This window comes from Desmodus rotundus, chromosome 6 (assembly GCF_022682495.2).
Source record: "Desmodus rotundus isolate HL8 chromosome 6, HLdesRot8A.1, whole genome shotgun sequence".
Classification (NCBI taxonomy): domain Eukaryota; kingdom Metazoa; phylum Chordata; class Mammalia; order Chiroptera; family Phyllostomidae; genus Desmodus; species Desmodus rotundus.
Window position 1 is genome coordinate 106225045 of NC_071392.1, and position 24205 is coordinate 106249249.

At 44.2% G+C, this 24205-nt stretch overlaps 1 protein-coding gene and 1 pseudogene across 8 annotated transcripts in view; both read left to right on the forward strand.

The window, feature by feature from the left end:
• PTPRT (protein tyrosine phosphatase receptor type T) overlaps positions 1-24205 on the forward strand; it is a 928354-nt gene that overhangs the window by 51096 nt on the left and 853053 nt on the right. The gene's annotated exons all lie outside the window — the stretch shown is intronic.
• On the forward strand, positions 11563-12277 carry LOC112303596 (HAUS augmin-like complex subunit 2 pseudogene; annotated as a pseudogene).

Consider the following 24205-nt stretch of genomic DNA (forward strand, 5'->3'; position numbering starts at 1 on the left):
TTTTTAACTTTTTTTTTGAAAATTGAGGCATAACTTAAAACCCGATACCATGCACAAATCTTAACCGTACAGCCCAGTGAATTTTACATACACGTACACCCATGCAGCCGTCACCCCGGCTCAGATACAGCACGTTTCCAGAGCCCGCCTTGTGCCCCTGTCCAGCGGACGCCCCCTCCCCAGCATACACAGTTGTATTTAAAACTGTGTGTGTGCCTTCTCCTTCTGTGCAGTTTGTTTTCATGCAATGAAAATAGTTGTTTGCTCTTTTCACAGTTTCTGGACTTGGTTTGATGTTAAGAACTATATTATCCAACCCAAGATAATAAAACACCAAAAGAATATGCATGTTCTTTGTATCCAAGGCTTCCAAGTGACTAGCTGGTTGTCCTAACATCTTTTATTGAATCCTTCCTACCCCCCTTACTGATTTGGAATGCCTTTTTAAAATACGATACTAAATTTCCATATAAACTTGTATCTATGTCTGGATGTTCTATTCTGTTATATTTCTATATCTCTTCCTGTACTAAAGCATTACAATATGTTTTACTAGCTGGCAGGCCAAGTCACCCCAAATCCTTGGAGTAATTGCATTTTCAGATTCCCGTCCCCCCCACCCCAACTATTCTTGCTGAGTTCATTCTTCCAGATGAATTTTAGAGTCGTGTTGTCAGGGTTCATAAATTGGGGCTTTTTGATTGGAATTACCTCTGCGGTATTGCACAATGGGGTGCCACAGAGCGCTTGAGAACAACAACACATTCAGCAGTTCCTTTTTGTCCTCCAGTAAAACCTTCCAGGATCTTGTATGTTTTTGTAAAATTCATTCCTAAATATTTATTTTGTTCATTTGTATCCTTTTGAGGAGAAGGGGGAGGGTAGTCAAGGAACATGTATAAAGGACCCATGGACAAAGCCAAAGGGGTAGGACTGAGGGTAGGGGGTGGGGGTTGGTGGGGTGAGGGAGAGTGGTGAGGGGAAAATGGAGGCAACTGTACTTGAACAACAATAAAAAAAATTTAACTTCTTTTCAAAAAAGAAGTATCTTTCCCCACTTCTTTAATATAGTTATTCTTGGTATAAAAAGCTATTGATTGTTTTTAAAATTTTAATTTTTTATTGTTATTCAATTACAGTTGTGTCTTTTCTCCCCATCCCTCCACCCCACCCCAGCCAAACCCCCCTCCCTCCCTCACCTCCACCCTCCCCCTTGATTTTGTCCATGTGTCCTTTATAGTAGTTCCTGTAATCCCCTCTCCTCACTGTTCCCTCCCCACTTGCCCCTGTCCATTGTTAGATTGTTCTTAACTTCAATGTCTCTGGTTATATTTTGTTTCCTTTTTTTTTTCTATTTATTGTGTTCCAGTTAAAGGTGAGATCATATGGTATTTGTCCCTGTTTTTTAATTTTGTCCTCTTATTTTTCTATTGGCCTTTTGGTTGATTCTTTTGGATTTTTCAAGTATACAGTTGGCTACAAATAAAGATGATTTCACTGTATCTTTTCCAATATATACTACTTGTTTGGTTCTTTTTGCATTGAACAGCACTTACAGTAACAATGGCGGTAATGGGTGTCCCTGTTTTTTTCCTCTGGTCGGAACACTCCCGGGGTTCTCTCCTAAGTGCTCTGCTGAATATTTTGTGGTGTGAACCACCAGGTGGTGGGGTGGGGGGGTGTAATAATTTTTCATTAAGTCAAGCAAGAGTTCTCTTTTAATTTATCAAGATTCCTTTTTCTTCTTCTTAGGAATAAGGTGAGAAATTTGATGAAATGCTTTCTTGGTGTCTACTGAGTTAAAATGTTTGCTTTTTAATGTGTACACGTGGTGATTATTTTTAATAGGCTCTGTTCTTGGGATGAACTCCATTAGGACATGGTTTGTTATTTAAAAAAATGCTTTTCTAGTTTTTATTTGCTAAGTGGTTAGGATTTTTGTTTATGTTCATAAGTTCGACAGATTTCAAGTCTTGTCTCTTCCTGATATTTGCCAAAATCTGCTAAGAGTATTAGGCTAGTTTTGTTTTACAAATAAAAGCTTGACTAAATAAATCACGTCTGAATCCATCTAGGCCTAAACATTTCTTTGAGGGCTAATTCTTTGACAAGACAGGGCTTATTTTTTTAAATTTTAAATAGAAAATGAATCATTTTTTAGAGAAACTTACATTGGTTAAGGGAAATGGTTTTATTCCCTGTCAAGTTAGTTTTTAAAATTATTATAGAAACAGTGCATAATCATTACAGAAAAATCTGAAAATTCCAAAAAAGTAGAAGGAATATAAAAGTCATTGTACTATGTCTACATCATACTGGCGAAAGCAGGGCTTCCCTGGAACAAGCATCAGGCAATGGAGGTGAGGATAGAGATGTTATTGCCAGTTGTGGCGTGAATAAGGTAAAAAGCATGATGAACAACTCTGGCCAGTGTGGCTCAGTGGGCTTAAGCGTCATCCCATGGCCAAAGGGTTATAGGTTCAATTCCCGGGCAGGGCATGTGTCTGGGTTGCTGGTTCAGTTCCTGGTCTGGGCATGTATGGGAGGCAGCTGGTCAATGCTTCTCTTTTGCATCAGTGTTTCTCTCTCTTCCCCTGTCTCTTTAAATCCAATGAAAAAATGTCCTCAGGTGAGATGAAAAAATATTTTTTAAAAAGCACGGCAAACAGATTTCCGAAATTTTCTTCTGGATCCTGTAGTAGATTGTTTTTGGAGGTGTGTGCCTCCAAAGCCTGTCGATACTGTTCGCTTTTGTTGTTTTGCAATATGTGAAAGTTAAGCTTTGTGGTTTTTCTTGTTCTGGTTACCCTTCTGTGAACAGGATGCGGTCTGCTCAGAAGCCATGTTTATTGATAAACAGGAAGGGACAATTGCATTTCTCATGTGTGTGGTAGTTGAACATTTCTTTCCAACTCATGGCTTTTGGACTGGTTCACAGATTTGGCTTTTAAGAATTCCTTTTGCATTGACCCCAGGCTTAAAAATAATTTCTGCTCCTATGTGATGTTCTTTAACCCAGGGGTGGGGGTTGGAGTGAGGGAGAAGATGATCTATTCCAGTGTTTTCCACTTCCCCCCAGTATCTGTCTAGTTTATTGGGCTTTGCACTCTCTCTGGATCAATGAAATAAAACCCTTAGGAACATGTGAACCCATGTGATTCAGTTTCTGAATAACACTGTGTTCTAGGAGTGCAAAGATAATTAAAAGGACATTTAATTAATTACTCACATCTATTAAAGACTGTTTATTGATGGGAATCTAAAAACATATTTCCCAACTTTCTCTTCTCCTGCCCTTGCCCCACTTGTGAAGTCTTTGTAACATAGATCAGCTTAGGGGTTTTTTTTGCCCTAAATTCTTTCCTTTTGTCTCCTGCCTCTCTATTTCTATCTCTTTTTTCTGTGTTTCCTTGATCCTGTATCACAAAATTTCTAAAAAAGAACTCTTTGGAGTGGGGAAGGGGAAGTGGAGGCAGAGGAGAGCTAAGCAGCTAAAGGTAGCTCCCTGTTGGTAAGGAGAAGGGAGGAAGGTGGCAAAGAATAAGTCCCCTTTTCCCATCAGAGTAGAGAGGTTATGGGGCCAGGAAGGGCACATGAGGTGGGGCGCAGTAGCTGGGTGGTCCTGCACAAAGATGCAGCCCCTTGTGGCCAAGGACCCCTTGTGCCTTTGCAGGGGACACTAGGAAGAATCACAGGGAGTGGCCCTGATGGGAGGGACTGGAACTCTGCCTTCCTCTCACACAGGGTGGGAGAGAGCTTATTTGAAAGGTGGGGGAAGCCACCATTAACATGGTTTGAAACCAAAGGTTCGGAGGTTTACTGAACTAACTTACGAATGACCTGGCCAGGCTCAGGGCTAGGCAGGAGTGAATAAACAAGCAAGCAGGCAGGGTCTTCATGGAGACCCTCGTGGAGCTCACAGCTGTGTGGGGAGGATGGTCAGAGAACCTGATCCAACATATACACACATAGTACTATTATATGTATTTGTAAACATACATGTTTATATAAGAATATATTTTTAAAATACATATTTAAAATTGTGATGGAGGGGAGCTTGCTGTCCTGTATTACAATATGCATAGTTTAAGAGCACATTGGGGCACCTGTCCTAGGCTAACAGCATGGGGCGCCTGGGATAAAGATACAGACTACCCCTAATTCCAAAACTCTTAGCCCAGCCAGGTCTGAAATGCAGACAGAGTGGGCTTACGGTGGTGACCTACAGCCTGGTTCTGCTTTTCCCTCAGACAGGCTGGAGGCTAGTGATGCCAAGGCCTTGGCACTCCCGTGGGTCTTAAAGCCCAGATCCATTTGTTCAGGCGCAGTGACAGGCGTGGGGAGCCTGGCGAAGACCTACATCCCTTCTCCAACTTCCTGTGATTGGAGAAGTCTCTCCTTCCTGCTGGGCCTTTCTCCTCTGGTGCCATATTCAGTGGGGGTGCTGTTCCGCCTTCCGACCTTCCCACCTGACTATTTTGGGGGCCCCGGTAGTGTTTGTGCTGGGACAGGCTCAAAAGAGTGGACTGGTAACCTCAAAATTGTCATGAGTATCAAACTGACTCGTTTGATACTTGAAGCTTTCAAGGCTCTGCGAGTTGTCATCTGAGATGGGGTAGAGCAGTTGGTCCAAGATAAGACTGAACGCAGGTCAGTCGGCGGTTGGCCGTTTCTCCCTCTTCCCTTATTGAATGTTCCCTGACCCCCTTTGGATCTCTTTGTCCTTCTTTCTAGCTGCCATGGAGGTGTCCAGCTGAACACTTCAGGTTTGGTCCATCGGAGGGCCTCAGGCTGTCTTCATCTCCTCTGATAAGGTTACCTGATACAGGCTTGCTCTGCTTCTCATCATTTGTAGAGTAGGCCTCTTATGCTCTTCATACATCTGACGGACATTGCCTTCCCGTGCTCAGTGCTTGGAAGAACAATATTTATTCTACCCACTACTGTGGAAAGAGCGCACCTCTTCCTAAGCTCATATTATTTCATGCACTTGTCAGCATGAAAGATCTAGCAGTATCTTGAAATATTCAGATTTACACCTGTGGGAAGAGAGTTGGGAAAATCAGTCAATCAAAGCAAGACTCATCAAAACCAAGTGAGAGGTGGAGGTTAGCCCAAGTCTGGCATGCAAAGAACCCATTCACCTGCCATCAGAAACAGGCAAGGAAATTCCATACTGTCTCCACAGCGGCTGCACCAGTCTGCATTCCCACCAGCGGTGCACTAGGGCTCCCTTTCTCCACAACCTACCCAGCACTTGTTTGTTGATTTGTTTGTGAATAACCAGAGATGTTAAAATAAAGAACAAACTGACAGTTACCACAGAGGAGAAGGGAGAGGCATAATAGGGGAAGGGCCATCAAGGAGCACATATAAAGGACACATGGACAAAGCCAAAGAGGGTGGGTTCAAGGGTGGGAGAGGGGGATGGGTAGGGGGACATGGTGGGATAAAAATGGAGATAACTGTACTTGAAAAACAAAAAAAAAAGAAAGAAAAGAAACAGTCAAGGCCCCAGGCTCTTCAGCCTCCAATACTACATCCACCCATGGGGAAATTCTCTTTGGAATGCCAGGTGGGAGGACATGTCTGTGCCCCCCTCCCTCCACCTTGGAGACTCTGACCTCTTCCTGGGCCCATGTTCGCCACAGGAAGCCATAGCAGCACTGAGTTGCACCTTAGTGTCATGGCCCGGGCTTTCTGCTGCGTCAGCCCTTCGGGACGATGCTCGTGGCTGCAGTGACAGGGCTGGGGAATGGCCAAAGGGGCAGGCTAGGAGTGACGGGCCCTCTAGGCTTTTCTGTCTTGTTTTGTTTCTTGGCTTTTACTAATGTCAGGAGGTGCATTAGGGTGTAGATGTGGCCTGGCTGTGTTTCGTGATTAACTTGTGTGTGTGTGTGTGTGCGCGCGCGCGTGTGCGAGTGTGAGAGAGAGAGACTGGAATATTTTTCTTACCTAGCTTTAACGAGGAATCCAAAGGAGGGAGAAATAGGTCACAACCAGACGTAATTCTGCCCCCCAAATATTTCACACTCGCCACATTACATGCCCTATTGCAGTGAGGAGCAGGAGTGAAAACCATAATCTTAGGTGTGTTTCTTGTTCGCACAGAATCCAGTGCAGATTGGCTGGCTGGGCGGCTCTCCGGGGCAGCCCTCCTTTCCGCAGTGAATCTTGGACTCTGCTCCAAAGCCGCACTCCATGGAATTTTTTTTTTAACTGATAACCAATCACTTCTATTTATTTCAGGACATAATCTACTTTTTAGGTCCATGGATGGTACTAAGTTATAACCCTGTTTAGATATTCATGGGGTATTTTATTTTTGCAAAGATAGATTTTAAAAATAATAAAGCCTGATTAATAATAATTCACACAGCAGAATTAGATTAAAAATGTCGGTCACGGCTCTCATCCACTCTCCTGGCGTGAAGGATGTCACATAGGTACATGTTTAGAATGCCACCTAGTATCCCAACATTTACAGCCACAGGTGTTGTCGGAAAGGCCGCTCTCTGATTTTAGCAAAGAGAAACCATCCCAGTTTTATTAACTCCTGACCTGCTTTAACTTTGGTGCGTGGTATTACTGTTTCTCCTACTGTTGCAGGTTTTCATTTTCTCAAGGCTTTCTCCGTGACTTTTCTGGAAATAAAATATACTATTTCCAACCCTTCAAATTAAAATGGTATCCTCATAAATATCTGTACCGGGTCGGTATATGCACATGCATTTTCAGGCTAAGCAAAGACTCACATTATTAAAGCAACAGCCAATCCACCCTGATATCAGGAGAAATTTTGACCTCCTGTGCCGTGTTTGATAGAGAAAACATTGCTTTTGACCTACCTTTTTTATTCAAATACCATTCTGATCACTCACAGTCCAAGTACATTCAAACAATAAACCAGAAAGAAACAGGTGTTCAAGGTTGGCCTTCAGTCAGTACAGCCGGTGACGCCCCGCTCGCCTGTGACCTTGTCAACATAAAATCGCACCTGCACTTCAGTCAGTGGCCACCACGCCATTCAGCAGAGCTTCCTTAACTGGGAGCTGTTTGAAACTTCCAGTCCGAGCACTGTGACCTCTTTATAGATATTTTTTCTTGCAAGCTCTGAATATCTGCAGGCATCTCAGCAGGGGTTGGGGGAAGCTTGGCATAGGGCCAAAATATGGCCGACCAGGGTTTTGAGTAAGTGACAGCAGCGTGTTTTGTTTTGTTTTTTTTTCCCCAGTGCCGCGATCTTCTCCGGGAGGTTATGGACGAACTGGGCCCTAGTTCTCAGATGGGAAGTCTGTGGCCTCACATGTCCTGCTGAATGTCACTGCTCCCCACCCCCTTACGGGTCCACAGCAGGGTCCATGGATTTTCCTACTGTTCGTAGGCACTGTGGGTGGCTGTGTGTAGTATTCCCACGCTCCCTGCTACTGCTGTTTACTGCGAGACGCCTCCGTCTCCCACCGAGAGATTGAGGAGGACTGGAGGGGTTGGTGTCCTTCTTAGGACAAAAGTGTATTGTTCAGCGTTTGCATAAGACAGTGATTCTGAAATCGGCGCCCTGACTTCTGTAATGTCTTTCCGTATTGTAGGGAAGTCTTGGCATCTGGTGAAAAGCGGTAGCCTAAGAAAAGGGGAGCATGCAGGTGAAATCTTTGTTTTTCTGGTGGGAACTCTTCCACTGAAGATTACAGAGAGCAGTGCAGGGATGTTGTGGGCAGGTGTGACTATACCAGTGGGCAAGCGTGTTTCATAAACATAACAAAGTATCCTTTCCTTCCTGTTTGTCCACATTCCACCAAGTCATCAGCTACTTTTCATCTTCAAGGAACACGTAAACAGTGACTAAGTTCACAGTTTTCCGTTGTTCAAATCCATTCTGACAAACCTTTTCCCAAATGCCTTTCATTTTTAAAACCAATTACCTTATCCAGAAGGCCTTCCTGACTTATTTCATTAAATTACCACCTTTCTGTGGCTTTCCTTTCAGCAACATAATTTGCCTTTTAATAATCAATATGAAAGGATCCAAAATGTAATCACGGAGCTTGCTGAGAAGCTCTAATCAATTACCAGAATCTGTGGGTTTGCAAGAGAGGTCTCCCCAAAGGTTAGAGCACCACCCCTTTTCCAAGCTTCGTTCTAATAGAAGCCAACTTTATGATGCATTCTCACATAGCTGGCCGGTCCTGTGAAGGCAAAGAATGTATTTCAAATGAACAGTGATCCACAGAATTGCTTTAAGGTTTGTTCAGAGTGGAAATAATGCCCACGTTTATCACATAGAAATTAAGGTGGAAATTTTGCTCAAGCCCAGATCAGATGTAAGCAGGTGGATTGCTACATAGTCCTGACAGTTCAGTCTGGCTCCTGAGTGTTCTCTAATGTTAGCCTTGTTTTCTGAATTAGAGAGTCTCTTACAGGCTGGGTGGAAGGGGGCATTTATTAACAAGGGTTTCTGTTCTGTAGTCGGTGGTCAATGCGGTCAGAGTTGCTGGTATAAGTTTGGCCGTTCACCCTCCCTTTCAGTGTGGGAGGCAGAAAGAGGGCAGAATTTGGCATCAGGTATATCTAAATTAAAAATCCCAAATCTAAGTTAGTTTCCGATTTTGAGCTAGTCACTTCTCCTCTCTGAACCTTACTTACAGTTTCTTTATCTATAAAAATAGAGTAATACTTCGCTTATAAGTTTCTCTTCATAATATTTATGACTTGCTAATACGCTGCGTTAGCTCATGAATTTCAAATCTTCATTTCTTAAACTCAGTTGATGTTGAGCCCAGTTTCTTTTGATCATTATTTATTGCTCATTGCAGCTTGTTCTCATCCTCCAGGAGGGCAGGTATCTTTGCTTCTTACGCTGATGTAGAGTGGTGTCTGGCTTGTGGGAGGCACTCGGTAGCGATTGGTCGGATAGGCAAATGCACGAAGTGTTGTCTCTGTGACCCACGCGTGCTCAGCGTTTCCTGGAGTTGGGCTGTGCGGTTTGCCTTCCAGGTGATTTATCTTCCGAATTATGTTTTGTGTGAGCGCTCATTAAGTCTGGTCTCAGCACAGCCTGACTGATGAGTGCGCTGGGGTCCAAGTGCATGGCCGGGGAAGCCAGCCTGGGATTACTCCCCCGGCTCGGTGCCTCCTCGGAAGAGACAATACTTCAGATGCTGCCAGACTGGTGTGTGTGCGGAAGCTAATTTATAGTTGTCCAGGGTCTCCTGAGAAGAACATGTGTTTATATCATCACTAAACAGTAATTGATTATAAAGCTTAGTGGTGAAATGTGCAATTATTGAATTACTCTGTGTTGGCTCATAAATTTCATTGGTTAATAAAATTATATAGGTTTCAGGTGTACAATTCTATAATACGTCACCTGTATGTTGTATTGTGCGCTCACCACCCCAGGTCGATTCTCCCTCCATCACCGCTTATCCCCGCCTTAACCCTCTTCTACCTCCCCCACCCCCTTCCCTTCTGGTAACCACCATACTGTTGTCTGTGTCTACAAGGTTTTTTTTTTAATCCTTTCATCTTTTTCACCCAGCCCCCCAATGCCCATCCCTGTGACAGCTGTCAGTCTGCTCTCTGTACCTATGAGGCTGTTTGTATTTTGTTCATTTGATTTCACTTAGCATAATGTTCTCCAGGTCCATCCATGCTGTGGCATAAGGTAAGATGTCCATGTTTTTGTCTGTGTAGTACTCCATTTTTTTTATCCACTTGTCTAGTAATGGGCACTTGGGTCTCCCATGAGGGGCAGGTGCCTGTCAGGCTTGGGGGAAGGTGGGGACGTGGAACCCCATCCCAGAGCCACACAACTCCACTGGATCCCGCCCAGATTTTGGCAGGATGGAGCCACCAGGAGACAGGAGAGTAGGGCCCTTGGACCCCTGAGAGTGGGGCTAGTAGATTTCCCGTGGGGGGGGGGCAGCCAGTCAGGTTCAGAAAAGGTGGGGGGAATGGCCTTGTCCCAAAGCCATACCCAGTTACTGACATTCCCTGAGTCTTCTCAGACCGCTACACCCTGGCCCACGTAGCTGACACTCAGTGGGGCGTGAGCTCTGCAGCGTGGGTGACAGGAAGTCCAGTAGGTAAGGCTATTGCTTTCCCCCAGGCTGGTGCCATATGGAGGGTAGTGCTCCCAGGAGGGATGGTACCTGTGGTGTGGGAGAGTGGCTCAGCATTGGGATCCTGGCAGCTGTCCCCTCCGTCTCTCCCCAGAGTCACAACCCCCCCAGTCCCTCTTCGTGTGATTCTAGTCCTCTATGCCCTCCCTCGCCCAGACCCCAGGGTGAGTGGCTGCAAACAAGACTTTGTGTGTTGGCCCTTTAATAGGGTGCCTGTGTCTCTAACAGATTCCTGCCTGTCCTTGGAGGACAGAATCCCTGCTGATTTTCATAGCCAGATGTCATGTAGGCGCCTCTTCCTGGCTTAGTGCTCTGGAATGGGTTGTTCACCTTGGGGTTGAGATCCCATGCTCCTCAGGGGGAACTTTTGCAGCTGAGATATCCCTCTGGAATCTCAGCTGCCTCCCGTGGGAGCAGGGCCAGCCCTGGTCACAGCTCCGCCATTCCTTCCAGTCTCGATGTGGCTTCTTCTGTAAATCCTTGGTTGCAAGACTTCTCTTCAGCTAGTTGTCAGTTGGTTATTCAGGTTGCTTGCTCTATATTTTAGTTGTAATTCCTGGGAGGAGGTGAGTGTAACATCCATCTATTCTGCCGCCATCTTGGATCCTCAACTCATAAATTTCAGATCTTCATTTCTAAAAATCAATTGACATTTAGCCTGATAAATATTTAATTGAGGTGTAATAGTGGTGTTCGAACAAAATTAAATTCTCATTTTGAAAATAAAGAATGACCTGGATGGGACTGGGAGGGGTGACTTGGCAGAGATGAGCAGAGAAATTATTGGTCTGATTCAGTTACTTAATTAAAGGAGTCTTTTCATACATTACTTTCTTCCATTTCATTTCCTCTTTTAAAATTCTCTAATTGGTAGGAAATAAAAGTCCTTTACATATTGTAGAGCTTTATATTTCAGAAAGCTTCTTTGGACTAGGTAATGCTTGTGCCTCACAAAAGTCTTTCGAAGCAATTACAATGCATGTTTCTCTTCCTATTTTACATACCGCAAAACTGAGGCTCAGAGAACTGAAGTGACTTGCTTAGGACATACTGATAAGAGAGGGAGGCTAAACTGGGCCACGTGGCCTTCTCACTGGCTCATAGTGCCTATGAACATCCGTGTAATAGTTAGGACTGAGTTCAGCTGCATAAAAAGTAAGCCTCCAAATAACCGTGGCTGAAATAACATCGAAGTTGATTTCCACCTCTTGTAAACACTGTCACAGAGGAGGAAATCCAGCAAGTCTGGTGGTACTACAAAGTTGAAAGGGTCCTAGGTGCCTTCCAATTTACCCCTCTGTCATTCACATGATTTGTGGCCCTGAACCTCATAGTCCGAGGTGGCTGCCTGAGTTCCAGCCATTGCAGGACGTGGAGTAGCAGGATGGAGATAGAGAAGAGCATACTTCTTCTAAGACTCCCTGGGAGGTGGGCCTCAGCCATGACTGCGGTGAACCCTTGGGACCCAGCTTTTGAACCAAAGGCTGCCAAGCTACTGTGGGGGATGGGGGATCATTTCATAGCTTCAGGGTTAGTCCTTGGGAGATGTTAAATATTTCTAAGAAATCAGCTCCTTGCTTGGTGAACTTTTCCAGGCTACACCTCAAGATCACAAATATTCAAGCTGAAATCAATCAGAAAAACCTGGAAATTGAACTTCTAAGACTAGAAAAAGGTAGAGCAGATACTGTTCACCCTTCCTTTTTAGCCCTAAAGTGCCACATTCTGCAAAGCACGGCTACTCCTTTGGAAGCGGTGCTGAAAGAGAAGAGGTCCCTCCGACAAAGACTGCTGAACCCCAGGTGCCAGGAAAACCCACCTGTTGAAGCTGTTTATCACAGATACCTGGTACCTTGGCAGGGGCTGGCAGTGACTTTCATTGAGAGATGGAAACCCATCTTGAAGCTATTAGAAATATTCCTCATTTAGATGCACAGCTAAAGAAAACCATCAAGGCTTTAGCCAAGGTGGGTATTTTGGTGACTGAGACAGAAGAACTGGCAGAGAACATACTCACGTGGACAGAACAAGAGGTGGTTTCCTCTCGTATCCCCACAATATTAGCTCAAGAAAACTGTCTTCATACACATGATGTTTTAACACCTCCTTTAACTTTTACTTCTACAGTTCACAATTCAACTATTAATGTCAAATGATTCGGCTGATTCAATTAAGTAAAAAAGATTTATTTTTGCTTAGTTATGTGTAGTCTTGAGAAATCCATTGCTAGTCAATGACGACACGGCTATTTATAGACTTTGCTGCTAGCAACACTGAAAGAGTCCTCTGTATATTGAAGTACTAAGGTTCCAAGTTCATTAAGACCAAGCAAAATTTTCCTTTGTTTTTCATATATTTTCATTCCACTTTCCAATAGAACTCAGGAAGCTTTAAAAAAAAAACAAACCCCAAAACAAAACTTTCCCAGAAGCTCCCCGCTCCACTTTCAGACATACACTTGACTGAAATGAGTCAACATAATTACTCATAGACACGTACATGAATGTTCTCAGCATCATTATTCGTAAGGACCAAGGAAGACTAGAAGCAAGCCAAATGCCCACAGTAGAATGGATATATTATAATATATTTATGCAAAGAAGTACTGTCTGCTTGTATCTTACTGCTCAGAGCTTAAATCATGTGCAATGCAAGGGAGGCTGAAAAACAGAGTCTTTTATTTGGGCTACATAATGCTCAGCAAAAACTGGGGTGCCGTTACTCAGGGAGAAAGGGCAGAATACGTTTGAGGGGACAGCTGAGAGTTTGTGCCACGGCATGCATTCTGAAGGGCCTAGCGTAGGAAGTGCGCCACGCAGGGGCCTGGGCACCATCAGTTGGGACTGTCTCAAACTACCAGCACGGTTCTGGGTGTTGGGGGCGCTGAGTACAGAATGGCTTCATTGCCAGGAGTTGCGTGCAGCCCAGGAAGCAGCTTTACTCTTCCCTTGTGTTGGTTTATATTGATTACAAGGAGGTGGGGCAGTCTGTGGAGTCACTCGCTCCCTTCACATTTGTGGGCAGGCACTTCTAGAACAGAGCGTGTTTTTACCCTTCTCTTGGTGCCCTCAAGTCCAAAGGGGCACGGGGTGCACCCACGGGCTTGCATAGGTAGCCTGCAGCAGCCTGGCTGCACGGCTCTGCATGCCAGCCTGGAGGGTGAAGTGGGAATAGGAATCACTCAGTAATCACGGGCGTGTTGGGTGTCTGCCAGGCGCCCCATGGGCCAGGGCCTTCGGACACTAAGAAATGGAAGGCTTGACTGCTATCTTGTAGAGCAGTGGTTCTCGAAGTGTGACTCCACAGGCGTCACCTGGGAACTTGTTAGAAATGCATTACTGTCCCAGGCCTCCTCCCTCGGGGGCTCTGAGGGTGGACCCACAGTCTGTTTTAATAAGCCCTCCAGGGTATTCTGAAACATGCTAAAGTTTGATAAACACTGGAATCTTATAATGATGAGAAACAGCTTTGCGATCAAGAGCGTAGGTTTTGGAGCTCCCGGACTGGGTTTGAATTATGATTCAGTCACTTAGTAGCTGTGTAGTGCTGGGTAAGTTATTCAACTTCTCTGAACCCCAGTTTCCTCCTCTGTAAAAGGGGGTTGTAGCACTGTCCTGAGAATACATATAAAACTTACGTGGGACGGCAAAGTGCCTGGCACAGAGTCAGTGCTTGGTAAATGTCAGCTCTCATTATTTTCCACCTTCTTTATGGATGGCATTATTATTGTGAATTCAGAATGTTCAAGGAAATTCATATTTCAGTACCAGAATAAAAACGGCAAAAAAAAAAAAAACTTAAATGATTCTTTCTAAGTGGCTGCCATTTTTGATTCATCCTGCCACTCCTTCCCGCTCAGCGTGGGTAAATCGTGAATTGCTTCTAGAAAACACAGTGATGTGGTTGGGAAACTCGAAGAGGCATTTTACCCGAGCGGATGTGGACACTAAGTGGATGCAGAGGTGCTAAATCTCATTAGTCATCCAGAAATGCAAATGACACTGCAATGAAATTTCAGCCCACGCTCACTAGGTTCATTAAGTGACAAAGACGTGCTGTCGAGTGTTGGTGACAATGTAAAGCAACTGGAACTCTCATAGCTGCTACTGGGCATATAAATCTGGCAGGTCCCATAAAGCTTAATATATGCATAATTTATGAGGTCCCATTCCACTTTGAGACGTATACTCGACTGAAATGAGTCAACATAGTTACTCATAGACACGTACATGAATGTCTCAGCATCATTATTCATAAGAACCAAGGAAGACTAGAAGCAAGCCAAATGCCCATAGTAGAATGGATATATTATAATATATTTATGCAAAGAAATACTATCTGTGAAGATAAAGAATTACTGCATTGCAACAACATGGGCAAATGTCAGTCAACCTTGAGCGAGAGAAGCGAGACACAGATGATAAACGAGTGTTATGATCCCCTTAATAAGTATTTCCCAAACGGGCAAAAATGAATCTGCGGTGCTAGACGTGAAGACAGTCGTTATCTTGAGCGGGGGAGGGGAGGCTGTCTGGCAAGCGCCATGAATGGTGCTTCTGGGAGGTTGGTAGTATTTTATTTTTTGATCTGGGTGACAGTTATCTAAGTGTGTTTGTGAAAATTTATTAAGCAATCTATCCATGATTTGTATGCTTTTCTGGGTGTATGCTTACATCAATACATTTACTTACAGTATCTATGCAAAATGTTTATAGTATAACAGAAAGAAAGCGTGATTGAGGGAGACAATGGGACTGGCATTGACTAGAAGGGTGTTAAACATTTTCACCTATCGTCGACTCCCATTTCTGTACAGCTGAGTAAAACAAGGATTACCAACACTCACACACTGCCTGCCTGCAGTGTAGAAGTAGATAACCAATTTCCAAGAACACCTGTTTTAAAGCCTGGATCTGAAAGTGGTAGGTGACGGAGACGTCCCCAGTGTTGCCGCTGGCAGTGGTGACAGGAACCCCTGAGATATTTCATGTGTTTGTGATGTTCAGTTTTTTCTCATTCGATCCTCGTGGCCCTGTGGCGGGTATTGAATGGGTGGTCAACATTTCCTAGTTTAAGAATGAGGATGCTAAGCCGAAGAGAGTTGAAGCGGCTTGTCGTGGGTCACTCATCTCCTGAGTGGCCTCACTGGGGACTCAAGCCTGGTCTGGTACCCGATTTCCTGACATTGTTTTAGGTGCTTGGAGGGAACTCCTGACTCGTTGCTCACCTCTCAGACAATACAAAAAACGACACAGGTCACATCAGACACATTGCAAATGGCACCGGGATATTGTGCATAATATTAGCTATATGGTTTTTTTTTCTTTTTAACCAATAACCCTAGAAAGGATGAGCGTTGAAACAAGCAGGTTTATTTTTACTCAACAGGCTTGTAAACAGGAGCAGATTCATGCAAGCCTGTGCTCTTGGGGGAGAGTTCTGAACACCGCTTCAGCCTTTTAGAGATGAGAGCTGTAAACCCAGGCTTGTGTGGTGGCTTCTGGGTAAGGGTTGTGCACACGAGTCTCCCTTCAATTCGGAGGATAGAATGCTTGCTTTTTAGATTTTCATTTATGTACAACTTACCCATAAAACAGAACAATAGAAGAGAGACTAGAAAATAAATTGCTTTAAAAAAACATATTCATCTGATTGTAAAAGTCAAGTATGTGTATTGAATAAAGTTTGGTAAAACAAAAAAAATTCAAAGAATAAAATAAAATTACCTGCTCTCTCTAAACCAGAGAGGCCCAAATGATCATAAATAATTACAGTGTTTCTTTCCAGAGCTTTTATGTGTATAATATACATACTAAAACAATAAAGATTTAGCCACTGTGTTGCTTTCTGGTTATTTTTAAACTTAATATTATTGTGAACATTTTCTAATATTATTACATATTCTTATTAACATTATTTTCAATAGCTACACCATAATTTGTTCAACCTTCCATTTAATATTGGACACAAATTATTTCCAATTTTATAGTATTGTAAAAAGGGCTTTAATGAACATCTTACTCCTAAATTTGAGTTCATCACTGATTTTCTTAGAATAAAAGTGGCATTTTCTGGGGACTTCCAGCCAAGATGGAAGTGTAGGTAGACACACTGTGCCTCCTCGCACAACCAAAAGGAGGACAACAATTTAAAAACAAAAATCAACCAGAACTGACAGAAAATCGTACTGTATGGGAGTCCGACAACCAAGGAGATAAAGAAGACACATTCATCCAGACCAGTAGGAGGGGCAGAGATGGGCAGCTGGGGCAGAGAGGACTAATGGCTAGGTGGCGGCTGGCGGACCTGGCAACAGACCACACAACCCAGAGTCCCAGCGCAGGGAAATAAAGCCTCAAACCTTTGATTGAAAACACCCGTGGGGGTTGAGGTGGCAGTGGGAGAAACTCCCAGCCTCACAGGAGAGTTCATTGGAGAGACCCACAGGGGCCTAGAGTGTACACAAACCCACCCACTTGGGAATCAGCACCAGAGGGGCCCAATTTGATTGTGAGTGGCAGAGGGAGTGACTGAAATCCGGCAGAGAGTGAAGCAGGCACCATTGCTCCATATTGGACCCCTCCCCCACGCACAGTGTCACGTGACCCTGCCCTGGTGAATACCTAAGGCGCCGCCCCTTTATGTAACAGGCGTGCCAAGACAAAACAAAGGCCCAATGAAAGAACAGACCAAAGCTACAGAAAAAATGCAACTAAGTGATGAAGAGATAGCCATCCTATCAGATGCACAGTTCAAAGCACTGGTAATCAGGAAGCTCATAGACTTGGTTGAAATTGGTTGCAAATTAGATGAAAAAATGAAGGCTATGCTAAGAGAAACAAAGGAAAATGTACAGGGAACCAACAGTGATGGGAAGGAAACAGGCACTCAAATCAATGGCATGGACCAGAAGGAAGAAAAAAACATCCAACCAGAAAAGAATGTAGAAACAACTCAAAAAAATGAGGAGAAGCTTAGGAACCTCCAGGACATCTTTAAATGGTACAACATCCGAATTATAGGGGTACCAGAAGAAGAAGAGGAAGAGCAAAATATTGAAAACTTATTTGAACAAATAATGAAGGAGAACTTCCCCAATCTGGTGAAGGAAATAGACTTCCATGAAGTCCAGGAATCTCAGAGAGTCCCAAAGAAGTTGGATCCAAGGAGGAACACACCAAGGACACCATCATTACATTACTCAAGATTAAATATAGGGAGAGAATCTTAGAAGCAGCAAGAGAGAACAGTTACCTACAAAGGAGTTCCCATGAGACTGTCCGCTGATTTCTCAAAAGAGACCTTATAGGCAAGAAGGGGCTGGAAAGAAGTATTCCAAGTCACGAAAGGCCAGGACCTACATCCAAGATGACTCTATCCAGCAAAGCTATCATTTAGAATGGAAGGGCAGATAAAGTGCTTCCTAGATAAAGTCAAGTTGAAGGAGTTCATCATCACCAAGCCCTTAATATATGAAATGTTAAAGGGATTTATCTAAGAAAAAGAAGATAAAAAATATGAACAGTAAAAACGACAGCAAACTCACAGTTATTCACAACCACACCTAAAACAAAAACAAAAGCAAGCTAAGCAAACACCTAGAACAGGAACAGAACCACAGAAATGGAGATCACACGGAGGGTTATCAACAGGGGAGTGGGAGGGGGAGAGAGGGGGGAAAAGTACAGAGAATAAGTAGCATAAATGGTAGGTAGAAAATAGACAGGGGGAGGTTAAGAATAGTATAGGAAATGTAGAAGCCAAAGAACTTACATGTATGATCCATGGATATGAACTATAAGGGGGGAATATGGGTGGGAGGGGGTGTGCAGGGTGGAGTGGGGTGAAGGGGGGGAAAATGGGACAACTGTAATAGCATAATCAATAAAATATATTTAAAGTGGCATTTTCTGACCATTCTTTATAAGTATTTTAGGCTCAGAGTGCATAATGGCTACACTTACTATGATGCCAGAATATCACTGACTAGGAATTAACACAGGCATTGGTTGGAATCCTGGCTTTGCCACACATACTGGCTGGGTGGTCTAGAGTGGTCACAAAGCTCTGGGCGCCTCAGTGTCTTTCTTTGTAAAATGGGAACACAGTGCCCTGGCCAGGTGGCTCAGTTGGTTGGAGCATCGTCCCATACACCAAAAGGTTGTAGGATCCATTTCCATCAGGGCATATTCCTAGGTTGCAGATTCGATCCCTGGTTGGGTCATGTATGGGAGGCAACTGATTGATGTTTCGCTTTCACAACGATGTTTCTCTCTCTCTCAAACCAATAAACATATCCAATAAACATACACACACACACACACACACACACACACACACACACACATGCCTGTCCAAAAAGTATCCAGCCCTGCACTATGAAAAATAGAGACATTTATTGAAGAAGATACGAGAAACATTGTACATAGGACAGGACGCTTCAGTCCCCTTCAAAGTAGGCACCTTGGGACCTCACACAGTTCTCTCAGTGTCTCTTCCACAGTTCAAAACACTCTGCAAAATCCTTTGTTGGGATTGCCATCAGCTGCTCCATCATATTTTCCTGAATCTCATTGATGCTCTGAAATCTCTTCCCTTTCAAAGGTGATTTTAATTTTGGGAAAAGCTGGAAGTCACAGGGCACCAAATCTGGGCTGTAGGGATGGTTGACTCACCTGGGTGATTTGATGTTTTGGCAAAAAACTCTACACGAGACATGGTGGATGAGCGGGTGCTTTGTTGTGATGAAGCTGCCCGTCACCAGTTGCTCATAGCTGTGATCATTATCATTTATTGCATCTCTCAACCGATGAAGAATACTGAGGTAGTTCCTTGTTAATTGTGTGGCCTGGAGGGGCGTACTTGTGATGGACAACACCTTAGCAATCAAAAAACACAGTTAACACGGTCTTCATTTTGCTGTCACTTTCCTGCTCCATCTTCAGGCGTGGAGAACCAGGTGACTTCCATTGGGACAACTGGGCCTTTGATTCTGGATTGTAGCCATAGACCCACCGTTCATCTCCGGTTATGACTGTCTTGAAGAAATCTGGTTCATTGGTAGCAGTGTGAATCAGTTCATTAGCAGCTGCAACACGATATTCCTCCTGCTCCGGTAGCAGAAGCCACAGAATGAATTTTGCCATAACACGTTTCATGCCAGGACCCTGCATGGAAATCTCAGACATAGTAGTTTTTGGAGCCCCCAGGTCAGCTTCTAGTTCTCACACTGCCAGTGTCCAATCTTTGTTGACTGCAGCCTGTACACGTTCAACATTCTCAGGGGTTCTGCTTGTCGCAGGCCTTCCAGGACGTGGATCACTTTCGGCAGATTCTCGACCATCTTCAAAGTGTTTGTGCCACACTTTTATTTGTGCTGCACTCGTTGCCTTGTCCCTGAAAGCCTTCTCAATCATCCTAGTAGTTTCTGTGAGGAGTGTTCAAGTTTAATGCAAAATTTAATGCAGATTTGTTGCTCTACTCACTCGATCATTTTGAATGGGATGGCCACACAGTACACATGCTCACTCAGTGGTGTCTACCGCCCCCACTGACTAGTACAGTGAAGTCGCCATTGTTCACGCACACGCATTCCAGTCCTCTCTCCTGGGCTGTCAGGTTACATTGATGTCATGCAAACTGTTCTCGTTGTGTTAACAATGGCTGGACTTTTTCTGGAGAGACTTCTTATATGTATTTATATATATATATATTTATATATAAATAAAATGTGAACATAATTTTCCATCTTATCAATCTATAAAAAGGATTACCATATTTTTGGACTATAAGATGCACCATTTTCCCCAAATTAGGGAGGAAAATGGGGGTGTGTCTTATAGTCTGAATGTAGCTTACATTTACGTTGGTGAAATATTATGTTATTTATGTTAAATATTTTACCACATCTTTTGCTTCAGAAATTTTTTTTCCTATTTTCCTCTAAAACCTAGGTGTGTCTTATGGTCTGAAAAATACAGGAAGATATATTTAAATCAGGCTCTGCCAAAGAAATTTTATACATTTCCGTTGTCTTGAAGGTAGTGACCAATTTTCTAGAATTTTCACCAAATACGTTCTCATCTTTTTAGATCAGGCTCAGTAGAGCACGCTGCATGGGTCACAGTCATCTCACTTCCAGTTTTTGTGAACGGAACGCAGCCCTGCTCACTTGTGTATGTCTGGTCCATGGCGGCTTCCACGCCAAAGCGGCAGAACTAAAAATATTTATTATCTGGCCTTTTGTGAAAAACCTTGTTGAATTCTTACCAAACACAAAATATTTAGTTCTGAACTCATGATAGATAAGTGCATTATACTTCTAAAATCAGAATTTTTCTGCGATGTAGGCCCAAGCCATGTGCGGCTGGGCTGACTCTCTTGAGTGAATGCTACATTGCTAAAAAAGCAACAAGAAAATCTGGGCCTGTGACTTTGCTCCGCACGCCCAGCATTTTAGATTTCCCTGGGAAAACGCCAGGGTGACCTCAAATGAGATGGGCTGATTTTTATCTCTGTTGTCAGTGTTTGGAGCAAAACCTGGCGCTGCCCGACTTGAAGCTTCATCAAGAGTGTTTGCGAGGCATCTGTCATCAGAGTGTGGGATGGGCTCTCTGCCCTTGCCACTCGAATGACCTCTTTTTCTGACATCGATTCTGGGTAAGAATGCCTTGGACTTGGCTCACAGAGTGTCAGAGAGGTTCTGTCACCCTGTCTCTCTGGTGTGTGGGTGAGGGTTGACCTTGGCAACATGGCTCAGTTCAGGAGGCTGGCTCAGCGCTGTTTTTCCCACCTCCTAGTCAGAGTTCCTTTGACTGTGTCACAGTGTTTCCAAAATATTTCAAAAATGAAGTTCAGGACAGAAAAGTGTGATTGGAGCAAGGCTTCAGAAACTGTATTGTCTGCCTGTCTGGGTTTTGTGGTGGGGGAGCAGCGGAGTGTGGTGAGCTTTGGCATGAGATAGATGTGGGTTTGTGTGCATCAGTACTTCTCTCCAGTCGTGTGACCTTGGGCTAACCAGTGACCTGGAGCAGCAGAGTGCTCAATACTGTAATGGAGTAACAGGTGTTAACTCCTGCTGGTGGGAGCCCTCTCTTTTCCATGTAAGAGTTCTCATGCTGGAGTGGATTGTGGCTCATGATTCTTCATCCCACCCTCTACGCACAAGACTTTGTGGTTCCTCCCAGTAGAGGAGGAGAGGTGTAGCCTACCTCCCCACCTGGTGAGGCTGGCATCATCCATATGACTTCCTCAAACCAATAAAATACAGGAAGAAAGATCTGTGCCCTCGCTCCAAGAAGTACCACAGGTTTCTGTTTGCCCCTTTTGTGTTTGGTCATTGGCACGAGAAGAGCGTGGGTAGCTAGTTCATGGGTCCAAACCAAGGAGGATGAGAGTCATGTGGAGGAGACCTGGACCCAACTAGAGACCCAAGCTAAGCCCAGCTGAGCCACACCCACATCAGGTGTCCTATAGACAATCCACAGACATGAGAGCACAGACGATGTATTTATCTTAAGCCACTGAACTTAGGGCCAGCATTTTTGCTGCAAGAGCTATCTGGTGCAGCCGTGTGCTAACCCACAGTTGGTGGCTGGTCCACAGTGGCGTGTACTAGCCCCATGCCACCTGTTGCAAACATAGACCCAAACAAAAATATGTTTTCTGCCACTAGGAGCCCACAGACTTTTGGTAGAAGAAGAAAGAGATAATTACAGTAACACAGGAAAGCAGCTGTGATGGTGGTAAGCCCACTGCATCATCAGAATACAGCGGGGTAGCTAGACCTGGGGTGGGACCCATCAGGTAGGGCTTCCTGGAGGAGATGATGTGTGAGGTAAGAAGCACCAGCAGGCACTGCCTGAGTGAATAAGGCAGTGGGGTGAGCATTGCAGTTATTTATTGTCACACAGGTAAATCTGGTAAATAATTGTTAGAGATGGTACAGTCCTATTATGTTATTAATCTCATGATACTGGGTTGGCCAAAAAGTTCATTTGGCTTTTTTTCTGTAACATGGCTCTAGTAGCACTTAGTTGTCTTTAACTTCACTTGAAACGATTTGGTTAGATTGTATTGTGACAGCTGTCATATCAGCGTGCATTAAAAAAAATCAAAATTGGTGAATTTTTGTGCAACCATTTTAATACTGAAGATGGAGGAAAATATGCAACATTTTCAGCATATTATGCTTTATTATTTCAAGAAAGGTGAAAGCACAACCGAAATGCAAACAAAGATTTGTGCAGTGTATGGAGAAGGTGCTTGACTGATGGAATGTGTCACAAGTGGTTTGTGAAGTTTCATGCTGGAGATTCCTCACTGGACAACTCTCCACGGTTGGGTAGACCAGTTGAAGTTGACAGTGATCAAATCCAGACATTAATTGAGAACAACCAACGTTATACCATGCAGGAGATAGCTGACATACTCAAAATATCTAAATCAATGAGGTTGTTGGTAAAAATGAAAAATGTGTCTTTTATTTTATGGAAAAAACATATACGGATTTTTGGCCAACCCAGTGTTAATATTACCAACATTTAATGAGTCCTTGAAATCGCTTTGTGTTCTGGTTTTCGACCACTAGTGACTGGCCGGGTCGGGTGTCGGGAGGTTCCTGGTTCCGTGTGGAAGCTGCTACTCATGGTTCTGGGGGCTGTCCTGTGGCTGACAGGTTTTGACAGTGCTGAGTCAGCTGCTGAGTGTTGTTAAACGGGGAAGCTATTCTTTGTGCCTTCGTTTGTCCAGCTCAGTAGATTCTTTAGTCGAGCTGGTGAGGCGGAAGTCATGAGTTCATTCCCCTGTAAGGATCAATTAGATTCACCACTTGGAACTCGCTACCCAGAGATAAGGTTTCCATCCAGCACCTAGAGTTGGTACGGACAGAAAACGTACTGCATGATTTCTTCAAGGACTTGCCGATGAAGATGGTGATAGCTGCAGTTAGCTGAGTTTGCAGTGCTGTGTTAGGGGGTGTCCAAATGACTTTTTTAGACTCCTATTTTGCAGGTGAGTAAAAGGAGGCTCAGGGATTGTTACTCACCCAAGGCTATTTGACTGCTTTTAATAAAGTCATGAGCTGGCCTGTCTGGACTCGAAGGCTGTGCTGTGTGTAAGCCACTCGAAGGCAGGGCTCCTTTGGCTTAAGTTGGAGATTAAATTGACACTTTGGGCGTGGCAGTCCTTTGTTGTGAGGGGTCCATCCTGTGCTTTGTAGGATGCTCAGCAGCACCCCTGACCTCTACCCACTAGATGCTGTCGGAACTCTTCCCTTCCCCAGTCGTGACAACCGAAAATGTCTCCGGACATTGCCAAGAGTCCCCTGGGGGGCAGAATCGCCCCTGAGTGAGAACTGTGCTCTACGTGCTATGGTATCACTGACAGGGTGACCCGGGGAGACCAGGGTCTCCAACAGGGGGGCAAGGACGACCCCCGGATAGCATTCCATGGTGGGACTTGGATTTAAGTGCCCGTGTGTATGACAGAGTGGGTGCACAGGCCACAGGAAGACTTTGGCCTCCGGCTTAAGGGCTATACCGGGTTTCATCCACCTGCTTGTGGGCATCTTCCCAACTCCTGCTTGACTTTCTAGGGCAGGGATATTGGAATCAGGCACTTCCTCCCAGGAAGCATCCAACTGTCCTGCTCGGGGCACTGGCTGCAGGGGGTGAGTGACTGGGGAAAGGAGACATGAGACACAATTAATCTGGAGAGGGGAGGACTGTCACTGTCCAAGCTGCGTGTGCATACTCACAGCTGCACATGTGGGATGGTGCACACGGCCCGCTGAGCGTAGTGCCCGGCATGTGGGTAATGCTTAATAAATGCTGGTATTATTACAGTTATTAGTAATATTATTTATAACTATAACTTTTATTTTTTGGTAAAATAACTAAGTAACTAGTTTCCAGAGCACACTCCCCCCAGCTTTCCGCTCCATTAATATTCAACTTATTTAAATTTAATTTTTCAAGGTCCTGTGTTTAATTTTTCAAAAACCTAGTGAATTATTAGCATTTTAATGAATAATGACATTTAATAAATAATAACACCAGTGAGGGCTCAAAGTGCAAGCCATTTAA